The following is a 10,415-nucleotide window of genomic DNA, read 5'->3' as shown; positions in this document are numbered from 1 at the left end:
GAGTATGAGGTCCTTGATGAACCAGAGTAAGTCTTAGTTTCTCCAAAGTAGCTTCAGTTCCATCCAAACGGGTAGCAGTTTGTTGATCTCGAGTGTCTAATAAGGTAGCAAAGTCATTGTCGCGTTGCTCAAACAGCTCTACAACTTTCTTCAAATCACGAATATCTGAGGTCACCTCGTTCATGCGAGTATTCTCAGCCATTTGCAGAAAAGTTGATGTAGCAGAATGAAAGCACCAATGTAACAGTACTAAAATGGAAAAGAAATCAGAATAAAGGAAAAGGCAAGGAATGGCAGTGATTGTATTCTTCTATCAGCAAATAGGTACCAATAGTAAAGGATGAGTACAGAATTAGAGAATATGAGGTGAGAGAGAGAAATCAGAAAAATACAGATGAGAAGAGAAAGAGACAATTCATCATTCTACACTACTCTCACTAAAGGGCAAAAGTTGTTATTATACTGCCAGCCTACTTTCCTTGCACGAAATCTCTCAGCCTAGTGTTGGTCATCTTAGTGCGTGTGCTCCTCCTGAGCAAAGCATTCTCTGGAAAGATTGCCACGTGTCCTTCCTCAATAACTAACTTATCATTTTCTGCCTGAAGAGGAATATTCTCCTCTGGGCCCATGACATATTCTTCAAAAGTAGTAATATATTGTGAGTAAGTATTTGTCAGTCCTACTATAACCACATGTGTCTCATTATTGAATTCTCCATTACTGCTTGATATTAATGTCTCATTCAGTGCCTCCCTTAGCCTTCTGCCAACCATTGTTCTAAACTTTGTAAAACTCAGGATTGGACCATGTGAGCATGTGTGTTTCATTCTCTACTTAACAATTATACAGATCATGATTTGATGGAGCCTTTATTCATATAAAAGAGAAATTCTTTTTTTTTCCTATTCAATTTAAGATATGACATTGAAAAGAATACAAATCTCTTGGTACAGAAAGAATGATCAACTTGCCCAATTTGATGATTTGAATTGAAAGAGTTGCTGGTTGTACCAACATCCAAAACATTCTTGATCAGTCTATTGCTATGCGTATGTTATCTTTGATTGCAAAACTAGCTCATTAACACTTAACTGTAGTCTTACCACCCAAGGATAAGGATCAAACATTTCCCCAATGCTCAACCAAACTTGCTTTGGGTTCTGGCCATCCACTTGATATTGACTTGGTTCTTTCATAAAATCCCCCATACCCTTCCAAAACGGATTAATCTGTACAAATGGATCGAAGTTAATAGCACTTAGGTAGAAAAGTAAGCAACAACATGATGCCAACACAAGAAAATGTTCTTGAATTTCCATCTCAGGTTTATTAATTGAACCTAAACGGGGAGGTTTCTAACTGTTGCTAATTATACTTGGAAGGTGAGTAAACATATGTTTCTTCCTAAAGCCAACACACACACATAACAACATCCACAAGAATATAATTATTTTTTTTTCATTATTTTTAAAATATATACAATTTCAATTGATGTAAATTAACATAGTATTAAATAATATTTTTCATTAATATAAGATTTTATAGATAAAATTTATATAATGGAAACTTTCAATCCAATAGTGAATTTTTTAAGTTATTTAATTATGTTGTTTTAACTTACGTGGTCTCAATCTTTTTACGTACAAACAAGGCCCTCTCATATGATATCTCACTTGTATGAGAATGTATATGGTGAAAAAGCTATTTTTATATTAAAGTAAACAAAAAATCTTGGCCATATAACTATGCAAGGATCGTCAAGTCAAGAGCAAAAAGTATAAGTCACATAACCATCTGACTTTTTAAAAACTCGACTTTTTTGTTAAAATCTTAAAGATCATATGGCTAATATTTGTTTTTCACTTTAACAAAAACAAAAATAAGTCCTCTCATTTGATGTCTCCTGTGTGTGTTAGCCCCCGATATGAATTCACAATTGTTGGAACCCAAAAAATTTCGATCTTAATCATAAATAGTTTATACTTCCGTTTTGAAAATCTCATTGGTTAAGAAATACCCAGAGACCAAATTAATTCCTAACCAACAGTTTTTGAAAAAGGTTCAAAGGAGTCGCCATCGATATTTTACTCAAAATATCGGAAAAGAAAAGATTTTGAAATTACAATAAAGGCCTTCATAACCAAAATTAGATTCGGGAGTCGGTTACGTGTAGGGAAGGTGTCAGACACCCTACAACGTCTTAAATTGGTACCCTATGATGATATTAGCATAATAATAAATAATATTTAAAATATCTTATCCCTTTTTATTATTTAATATTATTTACATGACAAAAAATACCTATTATCTACATGATTATTTATTGGCATATAAGAATTATAAATAAAATAAATAAATGATAAATAAAGAAATAAAATAATAAATAAAATAATAAATAAAATCATAAATAAAAAGAATAAATAAAAGAGAAGAATTTAGAACCTTTGAAGAAGCCTTTTATAAGGGAATCTTTCCAAATACGTGCGGGGCGTGTTTTAATAGTCCTTCGCTCTACAAAAACCTCACTATCACTTAGAGATTTATATAGAGAGGGGGGAAGCTATGCAGCTTTTTCTTGGTTTTTTTAATCCCTTGGCCAAAAAGTTTCTTATATAGCCAACTAGGAGATAGAAGCATAAGAAGGTTATCTGATATAGGACTAAATTTTATAAAAATACAATCTTTTTCTAGGAAACATGCAAGACCTTTAGAGAACTTGTTAACCGTCAGATCATGCTGGTTATTTTTGTGGTATCCTCACAATATATTGATCTTCAATTTTAACGCTTGGATCGTTAAAATTATGTCTATAGTGAGAGATACTATCATAACAAAAACATTATCTGGTATAAGACTCATATTTTCAAGCTGCAATGTGTGGCCTCTAGAGAAATCATTGACCCTTGGATCATGCTAACAATTTGATGATATCTTCCTAATACATTTATCTTTAACTTCAACGGTGGGATCGTGAAAATTAGATCTTTAGTGAGAGATATTATCATAACAAAAATGCTATTCAATGCAAAATTTTTAGGAAAAGAGAATGAATCTTTCTAGTTTCAGAACAGGTCATTCCAGCATTGGGAACAGCCTGTTCCAATTTGTAAATGGATGTTATGCGCCCTGGATCAGTTTTTTTTTTTTTTTTTGAGTTTTCTAGGTCTTCCAGAGCCATCTTGCCCCGTTTAGGCGCTATATTGGGCCCTTAGGGGCTGTACGTGCTATTTTTTTTTCCAGCTGTAGTGCGAGACTTCTAGAGAATTTGTTAACCATTGGATGATGATGAAATTTTGATGATATCTTCTCAACATATTTATATTTAACTTCAACGGTCGGATCGTCAAAATAGGTCTGTAACGAGAGATATTATCATGAAAAAAATGTTGCCCAATGTATTGGGCCCCTCAAGGGCTGTTTGTCAAGTTCTAGTTGACCTTTGTCCTTGGTTTGGATACCCCAGACAAAATTAGATGTCTACAACAATCACACAAAGCAAAATTAAAGAGGGAAAATTGGTGTTCCTCACTTCCCCATTGGTTTTAAATTACTTGAAACTTAGTAACCCATGAACATTGTGATTGAAAGATAGCCTGAAAATTATAGTTTTGGTATTGGCTTCAAATGCTTTATATATAAATCCATCACTTTTACGAAAAGTATTTGAATTGCAATGCAAGAAAATAAAAGGATTTACCTTTGTATCACCTTGTTGAAACCCAAAAGCACTTGGTCCATCTATAGTTCCTGCTACAAAACTAGGACCAAGTGTTGTAGGGCAAGTTTTCACCACCTTGTTGTTATCCAATTTAACTTCAATGTTTGTGAAGTTCAAGTACACATGGCGATAGTCAAATTTCCCTGCCAGTTCCTCCAAAGCAGACTCAAACAGTTCCACAACAATTTTGAATTGCCTTTAACCTATGATCTTTGTGCTTAATATTTCATCTGGGTATTTGCTCCGTGCAAAATTATAAGCACTTCCTTTTCCACAACTACAAGCATAAGAAAGCACTTACATACCAAGGGATACATACAATACAACACACGTACATCCGGATTCAGCAAATTTAAAAAAGGACAAAACTTAAGTACAATACTATAGATATTATTCTCCGATCAAAGATGGAATTTCACCTTAATAGTAAACATTTACATCTAATACAAATTTCAATAATATGTATTTATGTATATTATTGAGGTAAAACTTCTGTACTTATCTAAGGGTTTCCATTTTGATTGAAAAATAACAAATAGTACCAATGATGGTGTAATTAATTTTTTCCCTTTTAAAAATTATAAAATGTGATTTAATTGTGATATGTCCTTTTAAACTTTATAAGATGTGATTTAGTTGTTATTGTTATAAAACATAAAGAAATACTGTTGACACTCTTGTACTAATACTCTCTTTACTATTATTGAAAATCACAAATTTTGCTTTGGTGCAATGTTCAACTAGAAATATTTGAAGTATTCATGTAGTGTCTAACATGAATTTGTTTTCAACACAAGTATGGCATGCAAATTTACTATTTAGAAGTTTGGATTTTCATGAAAAACAAGCATTTATAGGCCTCATCTCATCTTTGATCAGAGAGACTCCTTACTTACCCGGGTCCCCTGCCAACACAAAGTTGGTCATTGCCATTGCATGAAGAATGGTTGAAGTCACAAGGTTTTCCACTGTCGATGCAAAATGCGTCTAAAACATTTGGTGACACATCTCCAACATTTGATTGGCAAAATGCTCCAACAAATAAGGATCCATCATTCTTCTTCACCTTGGACGCTTGGCTTGCTTTTTGGTCACAATCCTTTCCTCCTGTGGCCTTAATTGGTTGTGTTATGTTCACTAGTTGTCCAATATCTGTATTAAAATCAATGTCAATCTCTTCATAAAATTAATAAACCAATATTAAGATAAAATTTTATTGAAAGTTCAATCCCTTTTGTCTCTAGTCAGTGTAGGATCAGTAAAAAGTTTAGAGTTGAACCCTACTTCATGTTTACTAGTTAAAAGACAGACAATCCATGCATTGTGTATGTCGTTGAGTTTTTTAAATTAAAAATAAAAATATTAAGATATATATATATATATATATATATATATATATATATATATATATATATATATAACTACTATAATTGAGAGGTGATTTTCAATATATAAAATTGTCTAAAAGAAAATTGTGTATATCAAATATGGGTTTTTAAGGACTATGCATTGTTTGAGTAACAAAATTTACACTAAATTAACTAGAAAATACTGTTTGTATGACTTTTAAAGTAATTATTTAAAAACTCAATAAATTTATCATACACAATTATTTATAAATGTATGACTTTGACATATATAAATAATGGCCCTTATAGACAAAATGCTAAAATGAAACATTTCACAAAGAAATATTTACAAAAGAAAATAATAAAAATTAAGATGAATCATTTCTCTTAAAAGTTAAAATAAGTAGTAATTTATATAAAAATAGGTTTTGCAAAAAAAATATATATAAAAATACACCATGTACCTTATAATATTTATAAAACAAGTTGAATTAATTAATTTATTTTTATTGTAATGGGAGTGTTGGATAAGTGTTTAACCAAGAGTAGGAATTGATTCACTTTCTGAACTCATCCAAGTCATGACGGAAGGTGTTCATGTCAAATAAATGTTGAAGATGTGTCGAGGAGGTATCCAAATCAAAACAAAAATTGTGACACAATGGAGAGATGTTGGATATGTGCCCAAAGCATGTTTGAGAATTGTCATGTTCAAAATGTGTCTGACTATTTGCGCTTTTTATATGACAATATAAATTGTTAATGCATAACATATTTTTTCTACTCTTAAAATTATTTATTTTGCGTGTCGTTTGCATATAAATGTAGGAAAGAACAAGATGAAGAAAATCTAGTTCAATTAGTTAAGCAAGGTATGTGAGTTGTTCTAAATTTTTTGATACCAAGTTTGATTACAATCACTATAAGAAAAATGTAAATTTCTGACGGAAAATTTCTGACAGATTTGGATCCGTCGGAAATTTTCAATGAAAAATTCTGTCGAAAATTTCCGACGGAAAAATAAATCCGTTAGAAATTTTTGATGGAAAATTTCTGACAGAATATTTTGATAGAAATTTTCAATGAATTTATATTTCCGTCGGAAATTTCTGAAAGAATTATAAATCCGTCAGAAATTTCTTATTTTTAATTATTTTTAATTATTATTTTTAATTTTTTATTTTAATTTTTTATTTTTAATTTATTATATATATTTGTAGTACTAAAAAATTTATATATAACTTTTAAAAGTATAAATATATATTATAATTATTTATTTCAAGTTTTTTATATCTACAATTAGTATTAAAGATGAAAATAAATTAGGTCACACTATATTTTATTATAATTTAGTTAGTTTGAACCCAACTTTCTTTAAAAATATATATCTTAAGTATGACTTATTTATATATTATAGACATTTTTTAAATGTTTTGGGTAAAACTACAATCATAAAGACTTATTTTATAATAATTTAACAGTATTAAAAATATACAAATGATCAAACGTAGTATATTCAGTGCAGATCCTATACCATTCTAATGATGTTGGTTGGTTCCTTCATCAATCACACACCATTGATCAACCCGGTCCTATTAAAATAACATAGGCCCCACTTTAAAATAATCTATGATATGATAACAAGAGATGTATACTTTGTTTGTTAGGTTTAAGAAAATAATAATAAATAGAAAATGCAATGTTTTTTTATATTATTTAATCATATAAAAATTAATGCTCTATTGGAGGAGTGAAGTAATAAAAGAAAATAAAATATATGAGAAATGGTTTAATAAAAAAATCTAACAATTAAAGTAAAAATTGTAACTAGCTATTTAATACAGGAGAATTAAGTGAAAAATAAAAGATATTTAATATTTTAAAATTGTATTTTATGTGATTAAAAAATTTATTAAAAAAATTAAATAATTTAACTAATTATTATATTATCTCTTTCTCTTCTTTTATATATAGTATTTTTTTTTATATAATTTAGTATTATAATTAATTGACATAATCAATTATGTTATGTTTATTTGGAGCACCTTCATTTGTATTAGCAACTATGTCAAATTTATAATAGATTATATAATTTTAGTACACTTCAAACATGTCACATAATGGATATTTGTCAACCATAGTCGATTTTATACTTATTTTTAAGTTTAAGAATGTTTTTAATTCTAGAAAAATGAGCAAGTCTTGATTTTGGTTTAAGTAAACTTTTTTCTTTATTTTTCATCTTCTAAAATTTGGAACTATCTTCTTTAATCTATATTATCATGTGATAATTTTTAACTACTTATTTAGTTATTAAAAAGTTAAATAATCATTCTAGATGTTACTCACAATTGTTAGCAATATCCTATCAATGCATGTTATCTCTAGAACATTTTATAGATCACTAAAAGAAATGTTATTTATCTATCTTAAAATGATTATTAAGGACTAGCAACAATGATTTTAAATTTTAGAAAAATAAAAAATCAAATAAAAATATTTTATAAAGACCAAAATAAGAATTAGTTTGTTTTACGAGGATCAAAAACATTGTTTACAAATTTTAAGAGATTGAAAAATAAATTTTTTTGACAAAGATCAAAATCAAATTTCGTTCATTTTATATTTTATAAACACATTTAAGTCAATATAAAATATGAATATAATAATATAGTACAAAAATATAATAAATATTGAGTGTCTAATTTTATATTTTAGTCACTAAAATTTATATTCGTTCATTTTACATGATTATAAACATATTTAATTCAATATAAAATATGAATATAATTTAATATAAAAATATAATAAATTTGATGAGTGTCTATTTTTATATTTTAGTCACTAAAATTTATATTTCTATCATATATGTCTTATATATATATATATATATATATATATATATATATATATATATATATATAATATAGGGGATTATAATTATACCGGTATAACTTTTACTAAGTATTATGCCGCTCAATAAATTTATATTAAATGTGAATTTTGTAAATCTAACCGTTAAATTGAAAGTTCATATCACTTTATACGTGTATATCAAATTTTGTTAAAATTGAATAACAACTGGATGGTAATCAAAGTGTTCATATTTTAGTGTATTTTGAAATGAATATATTACATCAATTTTGTTTTATAAAAATGAAATATTAAATCATCTTGGATTAATATAAAGTTTTGTATATAAGAGATATGAACTTTCAATCTAACAGTTGGATTTATCAAATTCACATTTAATATAAAGTTATTGAGCGGTGTAATACTTAGTAAAATTTACACCAGTGTAATTATATCCCCCCTCATATATATATATATATATATATATATATATATATATATATATATATATATATATATATATATATATATATATATATATATATATATATTAAATGTGACTTTTACTAAGTGTTACACCGCTCAATAACTTTATATTAAATGTGAATTTTGTAAATTCAACCGTTCAATTGAAAATCTTTTACTCTTAAATCATATATACAAAATGTTATATTAATCGAAGATGATTTCTTATAAAACAAAATTAAATCTGTCAAAAAATTTATATTTTCGATGAGAACGCTTTTGTAGGAAAAGCTATATTATTGATGAAATATTTCAGACAAATTTATATTTGTCGAAAATGTAAGAACTGATTTTAAATTTGATATGAAAATATTATGATATAATTAGATAAGATTTTAAGTTAGTATTTTATTAATGGTTGATAATTAAAAAATAAAACAAGGATAAATACATTTTTGAATTTTATATGTTTGATTTAAGATAACTTACAAAATAACTCTTGGTAAAGTTATTCCGTTCAATAACTCATGGTATGTGTTGAATTTCATCGATCCAATTAATTGTTAAATTAAAAGTTATTAAATTTTACTAATAATTAATATATAAAAAATTAATTAGTTTTGGAATAAATTATTTGCTAATTAACAATATAATTGAAACATTAATTATTTTAAATTATTTAACTAAAATCTTATTGACAATTTATTATATGATCTTAATATTTTTGTATAACTAATATCTGATTTTAAATTTGATATGAGAATATTATATATAATTAGATAAGATTTTAAGTTAGTATTTTATTAATAGTTGATAATTAGAAAGAAAAAAAACAAGGATAAATACATTTTTTGAATTTTATATGTTTTATTTAAGGTAAATAAATATATTAAATTAATTAATAATTTATTTAAAATATTAAAATTTAATTTATAAGTATGTAATAAATAAATATTTATAATTTTATAAATTATATTATCATTATAAATTATAAAATTAAATAATTTAAATTATAATTTTAAATAGAAATAAGTAGATGTTAATTATAAAAGTAAGTACATATAAATAAAGAATAATTAAATATATTATTATTATTATTACTATTATTCGTAATATAAAATTATTATATTATTATTATAGTACAAATATCAGATTGTATATTTGAAAATGACTTAAATGAATTAATTTGTACAAGTTATACTGACAACATACATATACATTTCGGTAGCTTACTCATCAGAACTTCACAGTTAAGCGTGCTTGACCTGGAGTAGTACAGGGATGGGTGACCTTCTGGGAATTTTCCCAGAAATTGCACAAGTAAGAATAAAACACGTTAAACAGTGAAATATCGCGAAATAGAACTCTTGAGAGTCCAAATATGAGGATTGTTACATTAATAAATTTATTAAAATTAAAAAAATTATAATTTTTGACGGATTTTTTCTGACAGATTTTTCTATAAGAAATTTCCGATGAAATTTTTTGTCGGAAAAATTATTTCCGACGAATTTTTTTTTCCGACGCCACTTTTTCTGACGGATTAAAATCCGTCAGAAAAAGAAAAATTCGTCGGAAATTTACCTATTTCCATTGGAAATTTCCGTCAGAAATTAGCATTTTTCTTGTAATGAATGTTTTAAAAAATGGATAAGTAGCCAAGGAAAGTTGCTATAATTTTAAAAACATGGGGTGTCAAAATTATTAGCTTCAACTTTAAGAGAAGTAAATGTAATTACCCCTGAAATTTTTTATGCCTGGTTGTGTGGAATTGGTGTTTGAGGATGAAGATTTATTTTGAAAAGCAAACCAATATCCTCAAAAAGTCTTGCAGCAACACCCTTGTTATCTCTGCTAATTAGCTTGTTGTCTCTACTAATGGAGGTACCATGTGTTGCAAACCAGCTGAATGCTCCAATATTTTTACCACTTGCTCCATCCATAAACCTCAAAAGGGTCATTTGTGTGTCAACATTGGTGGGATATCTTGATCTCTCCTTTGCAGGGTTTTGCAGATATGCACTCGAACT

At 27.0% G+C, this 10,415-nt stretch overlaps 1 pseudogene; it reads right to left on the bottom strand.

The window, feature by feature from the left end:
• Positions 1-272: 272 nt before the first annotated feature.
• On the bottom strand, positions 273-10,346 carry LOC109791919 (neutral ceramidase 2-like; annotated as a pseudogene).
• Positions 10,347-10,415: the final 69 nt, after the last annotated feature.

Source organism: Cajanus cajan, chromosome 6, assembly GCF_000230855.2.
Source record: "Cajanus cajan strain Asha chromosome 6, NIPB_CcT2T_4, whole genome shotgun sequence".
NCBI classification, from domain to species: Eukaryota; Viridiplantae; Streptophyta; class Magnoliopsida; order Fabales; family Fabaceae; genus Cajanus; species Cajanus cajan.
This window is presented reverse-complemented; position numbering and strand designations above follow the sequence as displayed.